Below are 8,479 nucleotides of genomic sequence, written 5' to 3'. Positions count from 1 at the left end.
GGAAAAAGAATCATGGATTTAACCATGCTAAATATCTGCTCCCATGGCAACAACCTCTGTGGTCCAGCTCTCCTTGCCCTCCCAGCCCTTCCTGGCTCCTCCAAGGGTGATGATGAGAAGCTTCCAAAAAGTCCTTTAAGAGCCTGAAAAAATGGTGGTCACAATATAAAGGCTGATAAGAAGTATAAGAAACAAACCAGGAAGAGCAAGTTCTGTTTAAAACACCACAAATTGGGGTTTCTAAACAAAAAGAAATATAGAAGCTTAACCCAAACCTGGAGAAAATTATGTGAGGGAGTCATGAGTAAAGTCTAGGCTCACATTTAGTGCAGGAACTGCTCATTACTAAATATAAAGGAAGATATTTTTGGAGAGCAACCAAGTCATGGGAAAAAGGGAAGAGAAACTGATGTCTCACCTACCACCCTGAAAGCTAATTTCAGCTTTCAGTTGAATTAAGAGATGCAAATTCTGCTTTGAGAAACAGGTATTAAGTACCATGGGAGCTCATGGCACTAATTAAACTCCACTCAGTCTCCACTATCACCTCAGTTTTGTTGAATATACAGATAGGAGTCGATTTATGACAGGAGAAAAAAAATGGCACTATCAGCTTATGTCACTATAAATCAGCTTCTGTGTGTTAGAACCACTTCCCTCTCTAACCACTGCCCCCCCCCCAAACCTCTCATACCCTTCAGTTCTGCTCTCCTGCTCCTTCATTAACAATTCCAAGAGGTAAGAACAAACACACACACAAAGCCACTCCTGCCATGCCTGTTGCCATTCCAGACCTCTCTCTGCTTCCCTTTCCAGTGATCAACACATCCAGTCACCAGCAAGAACAATATCAGTACAGTCTTTCTACTTGTAGGGTTTGGAATACTTTGGTCCCATCCAAAGCAAACAGCAGAATTCTCCACACATACCACAGGACCTGGAAAAAGCAGAGGGCAGAGACAAAAGGCAGGGCAAGGGCCCACACTGCAAAGGCCACTGGAAAGGAAGGATGAGTGGAAACTGCTCCCACAGATACTGGATGTGGGGAGAGCATCTGCAGGAAACTCTGGGGAAGTCAAAGCTTACGTTAGGAAGTTGTGTTTCTTTCTGCTATACATGAAGCCCCAGGACACTGCACAGACTGGGGGAGAAGTATAAACACACAGACATTCCAGCAAACATACCAAATGTTTCCTGTAATTAACCTACAGCAGCTTGACAGCACCTCCAGGACATGCTGGGGGAGCAGCACTAGGCACGAGCTAGTGCAGGTTCAGCACAGGATTTGGGTAACTTGACAAGCAGCATCTCCCTGGCCAGGGGAGAGGAGAGATCAGAGTATCACAGTGCGTGTGAAGGGGTTGGGATGGAGCTGAGAGATCATCCAGCCCCAACCCCTGCCCTGGGCAGGGACACCTCCCACCAGAGCAGGTTGCTCAAGGCTCATCTAACCTGGAATGAAACACTGCCAGGGTTGGGGCAACCACAGCCTCCCTGGGCAACCTGGGCCAGTGTCTCACCACCCTCACTGGGAAAAACCTCTTCCTAATATCTAATCTCAATTTCCCTCTTGAGTTCATCTACATTACATTATAGAATCCCAGAATGGTTTGGTTTGGAAGGACCTTAGCAATCATCTCATCCCACCCCCTGCCATGGGCAGGGACACCTCCCACCAGCCCAGGTTGCTCCAAGCCCCATCCAACCTTGCCTGGAACACTTCCAGGGATGGGACATGCAAACCTTTCCATAAGGATCTTGGAAAGGAAGCCTACATCAGTGCTAAAAGCTTTCGAAGGTTCAGAATGGTTTGGTTTGGAAGGACCTTAGCAATCATCTCATCCCACCCCCTGCCATGGGCAGGGACACCTCCCACCAGCCCAGGTTGCTCCAAGCCCCATCCAACCTTGCCTGGAACACTTCCAGGGATGGGACATGCAAACCTTTCCATAAGGATCTTGGAAAGGAAGCCTACATCAGTGCTAAAAGCTTTCGAAGGTTCAGCTATGTAAACTCTAGGACTGGCAATCAGTAATTTTAACTTTAACTGCATCACAGACAGCACAAGACTTGGATTTCAGTGGTCCTGCAATAAATTGTGCTGCTCCTAATATCCAACCTAAATTTCCCTCTTTCAATTCATCCCCATTACTCCTTCTCCCATCACTACATCCTTTCCTATCACAACTTCCATCACCTATTGCCAAGGCCATAACTCAACTGGTAAATCCATGTGGATTCACAACACATTACAGAATCACAGAATGTTCATCCTCATCCCCAAAGCTGTGCTGTTCCATTCCCTGTGAGTGTGGCAGGAATGACAAGCTGCAGCAAGCCAAGTCTCCCTCAGACAGGTTTGCAGCTCTGCTGAAGCAAATCAAGGCACTCCTAACCTGTTTACAGCTCCTGAGGAACACACTCACACCCTGAGGAACATGACTATCATATTACTTTTCTTGAAAAAAAATCACAACACAACTGTGTGATTCAAAATTCCAGGGAGAGCTAAGAGATCTTTTTCACAGAAGGAACAGGACACACCTCCTCAAACTGCAGCACCTAAAGGGCTTTTTCTACCATGCCTATGTTGGTTTAGAAACAGCTTAGTGTTTTTTGGGTTTATTTTGCTTTTCTGTTTCAGTGTTCCTTCCAGCAGAGCTGTGACAGATTCACTTGGTATTACACAGGTGGGTTAAAAAGTTGGATCACAGCCACTAACACCTGGGAGATTTATTCCAGGGGAATGGTAAAGCTGATACTGGGAGAGTCATTGCATCTGTCCCAGAGCTCACAGCAGGTTATGCAGCAGCAATTTGATTAACAGATTAAAATCAGAAAGTAGCACAGAGTGTTTTAAACATAAAGGGAAAAAAAAAAAAAGAGGCAAGGAAAAGAAAGGTAACTCATGGTCAAGACATGCACACTGAGAAATATAGAATACAGCAGTGCTGGGCAGATCCAGCACAGCTCCAAGGTCTGGGAGGATCCAAAAAGGTCACCCAACAACTTTGAAAGGTTATTACCTCCTTGTTTTCTAAGGTATGAGTGCATCTTTAGAGACTGGACATGGAACCAGTCATTCCCTAAAGGCAGGATGAAGAGTAATGGACAAGGGGGAATGGGGAGAAATGGAAAGAGGGAAATTTAGATGAGATATTAGGCAGTAGTTTTCCCTGTGTGGGTGGTGAGACACTGTCCCAGGTTCCCCAGGGAGGCTGTGGCTGCCCCAACCCTGGCAGTGTTCACAGCCAGGTTGGATGAGCCTTGAGCAACCTGCTCTGGTGGGAGGTGTCCCTGCCCAGGGCAGGGGGTTGGGGCTGGATGGTCTCTCAGCTCCATTCCAACCCTTTAACAAACTCTGAAACTCTGAGTGTCACAGCCCCAAGAGTGAGAGATCTGGTGTGAGCTGCAGGAGGAGGAGCAAAGAAGCCCATGGTGGTGTAAGGACAACATCATGATGTTGATCACTCCCATCCAAACTGTTATGTGCCATTTATCCTGTCCACAAGCTCCCACACAGCAGTGATACACAACACAGGACTTCCAGGCCACTTACCCCCTCTGGACCAAGGAATGGGCAAGTTCATGTCTTACATTTTCTCATGAGATACATATATAAAAAATATACAGAGACATTTTTCCACTTCTGTGAAACATGAAAAGGAGCTGACTACAAACAAGGCAAAAAGATGAGTTGCTTGCTCTAACCTCCACAGTGAGAACAAGACAGAGGCTCTTCCACAACCACAAAGCTCATGTGGTGTCCAGCACAAGCTGCATCCTCACCCAGTGCCTGAACCATCCAGTGGCACCAGATCTCTTGGGAGAGACCAGGAGAATCCAGGTGACTTGCCAGGTCCAGAACCACCCAGTGGCACCAGATCTCTTGGGAGAGACCAGGAGAATCCAGGTGACTTGCCAGGTCCAGAACCACCCAGTGGCACCAGATCTCTTGGCAGAGCCCAAGAGAAACTAGATGACTTGCCAGGCCCAGGTTAGTTTCCAGCCACTATGAAACTAGAAGCTGCTAACACTGAAGCAACATTAAAGCCCAGTTTCCCCAGTCCCTGCTGCAGAGCCAACCATGCAGACCCTGGGGAGGGTAAAAGCCTGGGGTGCACAGACAGAAGGCAAGGAGCAGAGCTGCCCAGGGGCAAAGCTGCAGCAGCTGCTTTAGCTTACCATACGTCTCGGATCTACTCTCCTCAGAACTAGACTTTGTCTTCTTGGAGGAGCTATCTGCACGAGAGCAGGAGAGAAGGAGAGAAGAGATATAGAAAATATGGAGACCAAACATGAGAAAAAAAACAAACAAACCAACAAACTTCATGAAAAACACAGACTGATTTATTAGGTTAAATCGTGCAAAACACAAATAAGATGTGAACACGACGGAGGTGGAACACTGGGAGTAACGAGGGGTGAATTGTATGAGTGTGAAGACACAGGGAACACCACAGAGAATCTGGTACAGGAGCTAAGACACAATCAAAGAGCTTCTCTGCAGTAACTACAGGAAGTATTCTGGATTAAAACCAGCCCAAGCACTGAAACTCTGGGAGTGTTTAGCTCCAGAGTAAGTCAGCAAGGCAAGCACAGGAGTTGAGCAGCCTGAGCTCATCCCTTAGAGAGAAAGGGTTTTCTGAAAGCTGCAGTCAGGGTTCAGCTAGCAGCCCAGCCCACTGGGAACACTGGTGCCAGGTCCAAACTGGAATGGCTTCCAGCAAATTTGGATTAGAAGATTCCTGAATTTGCTGAATCATCAAATCAAGGTTGGAGGAGACCTTTAAGATCAGCAAGTCCAACCATTATCTACCACTGCTGTTACCCCTAAACCCTAACACTTCCAGCACCAGATCTAGACACCTCTTAAACACCTCCAGGGATGGTGACTCCACCACCTCCCTGGGCAAAATTCCAGTGCCTGAACACCCTGACAGGGAAAACATTTCTCCTGACATCCAATCTGACTGTCCCCTCTCTCATCTTACAGCCATTCCCTTATGACCATTCAAATTCCCTCTACAAATCAAGTTCATAGCACAAAACCTTCCCCAACCTGAAATAATGTTACACTTCCTATTCCCCCTTTTTAGCTAAAGCTCTTGACAAGAGCTTTACCCCAAAAAATCCTCATAGCCCACAACTTATGGCTGAAAGGACCCAAAGGTAAATCAGAAAAAGCACCAAACAACTGCACCTCATACCCCAAGGACAAAGGGAAAGAAGACAAGCACTAATTCAGCTTTCCTCCCTTCCAGGATGTTTTTAACTGGCATTTAAAGCCCATTTGAAGTGATTTTGTGCAGGACTCATGCAGCTGGTGGCAAGAAAGCATTAACAGGATGGTTTATAAACATCAGCCTCAAATGTCTGGGGAGAAAAAAACACATCCTACAAGTTGTACCAGCCTTCATTCACCTCTCCTGCCTTCCACAAGCCCCAGGGAAAGGACTGGACTGAAGAGCACAGTGCACAGATGTGAGAAATGCACATTGCATGGGGCCAGGAGGCTCAGACAAGAGCCTGTCATGCATTTGATGAACACACACAGGAGTCACTGGGTTAGTGTTGCAGACAGAATGAGGAATCCCTGTGTGCACCCTAATTTCCACAATACTGGGCAAGCTGAGCAAATCAACCCTAATTTAACCTTTGGAAAGGTTAAAAATAAAAAAAAAAAGGAGAGGATATCCTTTTAAAAATAGAAGTTAAGCTTGAAAGATGTCATGTTGGAAAGTAGCAATTCACTTTACAAGGGACAGAGAGATGAGAATCTACTCAGGCTCAGAAAAACAGAACCAAAAAACATCCCAAAAACTAAGAGCCCAATGAGGAATATCAACCTAGTTAAGCCTCATCAGCCCTAGTTAAGCCTAAGCAGCTCCAATTTCACACTTAGCTAAAACAGCCACAAGAACTCCCAACTCATGCCACTATTTGCCTCCTGCAATTCCAGGCTGCCTTTTCTGACAGTGGAAAAGGGTTCACTAGAATTTCCTGACACACTACCCCAGGTTTGTTTTGAGATGAACACATCTCAGAGCAAACCTGGACCGATGTCAATGCCCCCAAAAGGCTTTGCAGAACAACACAGCTCTGAAAACCACATTTGTTGCCACTTTAAACCCCTTTTTATTCTGCTTTTCAGGTGCCATGGAGGTTTTTCCCTATGAGTTTTAGGCTCTTACCTGTAGGGTCGAAGTCGTGGGTGCTGCTGCAACGCTCAACCTTCTGCTTCTTGTCAGCTGGAGACTCTCTGCTCAGGATGCTGCCGTGTCTGTGGCAGAGCAAAGCACAGCTCCTCAGCACACAGCCACTCAGGCTCTCAGAAACAACCTCACCTAGGTCTGGTGGCTCAGAAGAAATTGAGATCCCAACGGAGGCATCAAGTTCACTTCAAATATTTATGGCCCAGGCTGAATGCGAGGGGGAAAATGAGCTCCCTCAGAGGCTTTGGGATTGAATCCAAAGGTCTAGGAACAGCCTTAACCTTCACAATCAGGAAGAGAAGTGCATCTTCCTCTTTATCACTCAACACCAGAGTTGGCTTTAAAAGCCAAATCCATTCAAGCGATAGAAAACTGAACAAAACCTCCTGAAATCTTAATTCATTCAACAAACATGAAAACATCTTTGGATGCAAACATTAAAGATTTAGGACACCCTCCCCAAGGGAATCACCTGTCACTTTCCCCTGCACCTCTCAGGTCTCAGGTAAGATGAGCCACCAGTGCAGGGAACAATGCAAATGGTAAGTGACACTATGCCAAGCACTTGGAGGACAAAATCAACTATATTTTTGGCACCTTGGCCCCATCTGGGTATGAATTTCTTCACATCTGGACTGGGCACTGCTGGCTGGGTTAGTATGTATAGATATTTATCCTTTTTAAAGCATTCCTCTTTCAAAATTCCTGTAGTTAGAATTGCAATAAACAGACAAACTCACCTTGTAGGTTTTTTGAGAGGAAACCTGAAAAGAAGAACAGAACAGAAATTTAATGAACTTTTCTCAGTATTAATATCAACAGTAATACTTCAAGTTATTTTACACTTCTGCAACTCCTTCACAAGACAACAAATCTTTTCCTCTTGTTCTTCAGCTAATTCTTAGTCCATCTGCAGTTGATTCAAAGATATGTTTAAGATTTCAAACAGAACTAAGAACAGAGGCAGAATCTGTGCCCTCTAATCCAGCAGCTCTTTCCTTCTCAGTACACTGTAGGAGCTCATGGATCATCTTCCTCTCAGAACAATTAATTCCATACACTAAAAATTAGTATAACTTGATTTTTTTTTGTCCTGCTGATGGACTGAGCCCCTGGGATTTAATGAAGGTGCAAACTAAGTAAAAACTCTCCTCCCCACGTGGGTTCTGCAGTATCTAGGAACTCTGGAGCTCATCTTGACACCTCCTAACACATCTCTGTTTCCATGAAACTCTGTGAATTTGTCATCTTTGGATAAGGGCAACAGAGGAAACTTAAGCTGAAATTAACTACTCCAAATATTATTATATATACAGATAACAAAGCCACCAAACCAACAGGTAAAGGAAGAAAAAAGTATGTATGCATTTTAAGTAAGGAAAAAATGAGGGACTCATGAAACCAGGATTTTTATCACCTTTTCATAGTAGGATCATAGAATGTTCAGGAGTTGGAATGGAGCTTGGAGACGATCCAGCCCCAACCCCCTGCCCTGGGCAGGGACACCTCCCACCAGAGCAGGTTGTTCAAGGCTTTAGCCAACCTGGAATGAACATTGCCAGGGTTGGGGCATCATCACCCCTGGGCAACCTGTGCCAGTGTCTCACCACCCTCACAGGGAAAAACTTCCTCACATCTAATCTCAATTTCCCCCTTTCAGTTTCTCCCCATTCCTCCTTGTCCTGTCCCTGCAGTTCCTAACCAACTTGAATTACCCTTGAATTCCTGACCCTGTCCAACCACACTGATTCAAACTCTCCTCCAAGAGCTTTGGACAAAGATTCCTTGAGCAATGCACCAAGACAGCCCAACCTGAGTTAAGCTCCTTTGTCCCACCATGGGGCACCTTGTCACCCATCACCCTTTCCTCGATACCTACACCTGGAGTGGCCCAGTCATTTTACCTGAAAAACCCAACTGGATCCCCAACAAGTGCTCAGCTTAATCCTTCTCTCTCTGAATAATAGCTGTGCCATTAACTGGGCTACACCCAAAGCCCTGGGCAGCTCCCACATGCCAATGCCCTGTGCAAACATGCACTAATATGGCAACTCCGAAACGAACATCTGATGACACATTCAGCAAGTGAAATTAAAGTCTTGCCTGGCTGTTCCTGAAAATAATTACACACAGCAAGACACTTGCCATCTTTTAGATAACACCAGCGAAATTCAGCTCAGCTACAATAAACAGCTTCAAAATGAAGGGGATAGACAAGGCCTGAGGTTGGATAAGCCTTAGGAAGGGTAAAGCAGCACAGAATT

General features: G+C 45.7%; 1 protein-coding gene across 1 annotated transcript in view; it reads right to left on the bottom strand.

Annotated features, from left to right (window-relative positions):
• Positions 1-6,975, bottom strand: part of ARHGEF12 (Rho guanine nucleotide exchange factor (GEF) 12) — a gene marked incomplete at its 3' end in the record, with an annotated part of 36,477 nt that extends 29,502 nt beyond the window's left edge. The window contains exons 1-3 of the mRNA XM_009077337.1: positions 6,956-6,975; positions 6,195-6,283; positions 4,186-4,242 (exon numbers count right to left, since the gene is read on the bottom strand). The remainder of the gene's footprint in view (positions 1-4,185; positions 4,243-6,194; positions 6,284-6,955) is intronic.
• Positions 6,976-8,479: the final 1,504 nt, after the last annotated feature.

This window comes from Acanthisitta chloris, unplaced genomic scaffold, assembly GCF_000695815.1.
Source record: "Acanthisitta chloris isolate BGI_N310 unplaced genomic scaffold, ASM69581v1 scaffold16750, whole genome shotgun sequence".
NCBI classification, from domain to species: Eukaryota; Metazoa; Chordata; class Aves; order Passeriformes; family Acanthisittidae; genus Acanthisitta; species Acanthisitta chloris.
This window is presented reverse-complemented; position numbering and strand designations above follow the sequence as displayed.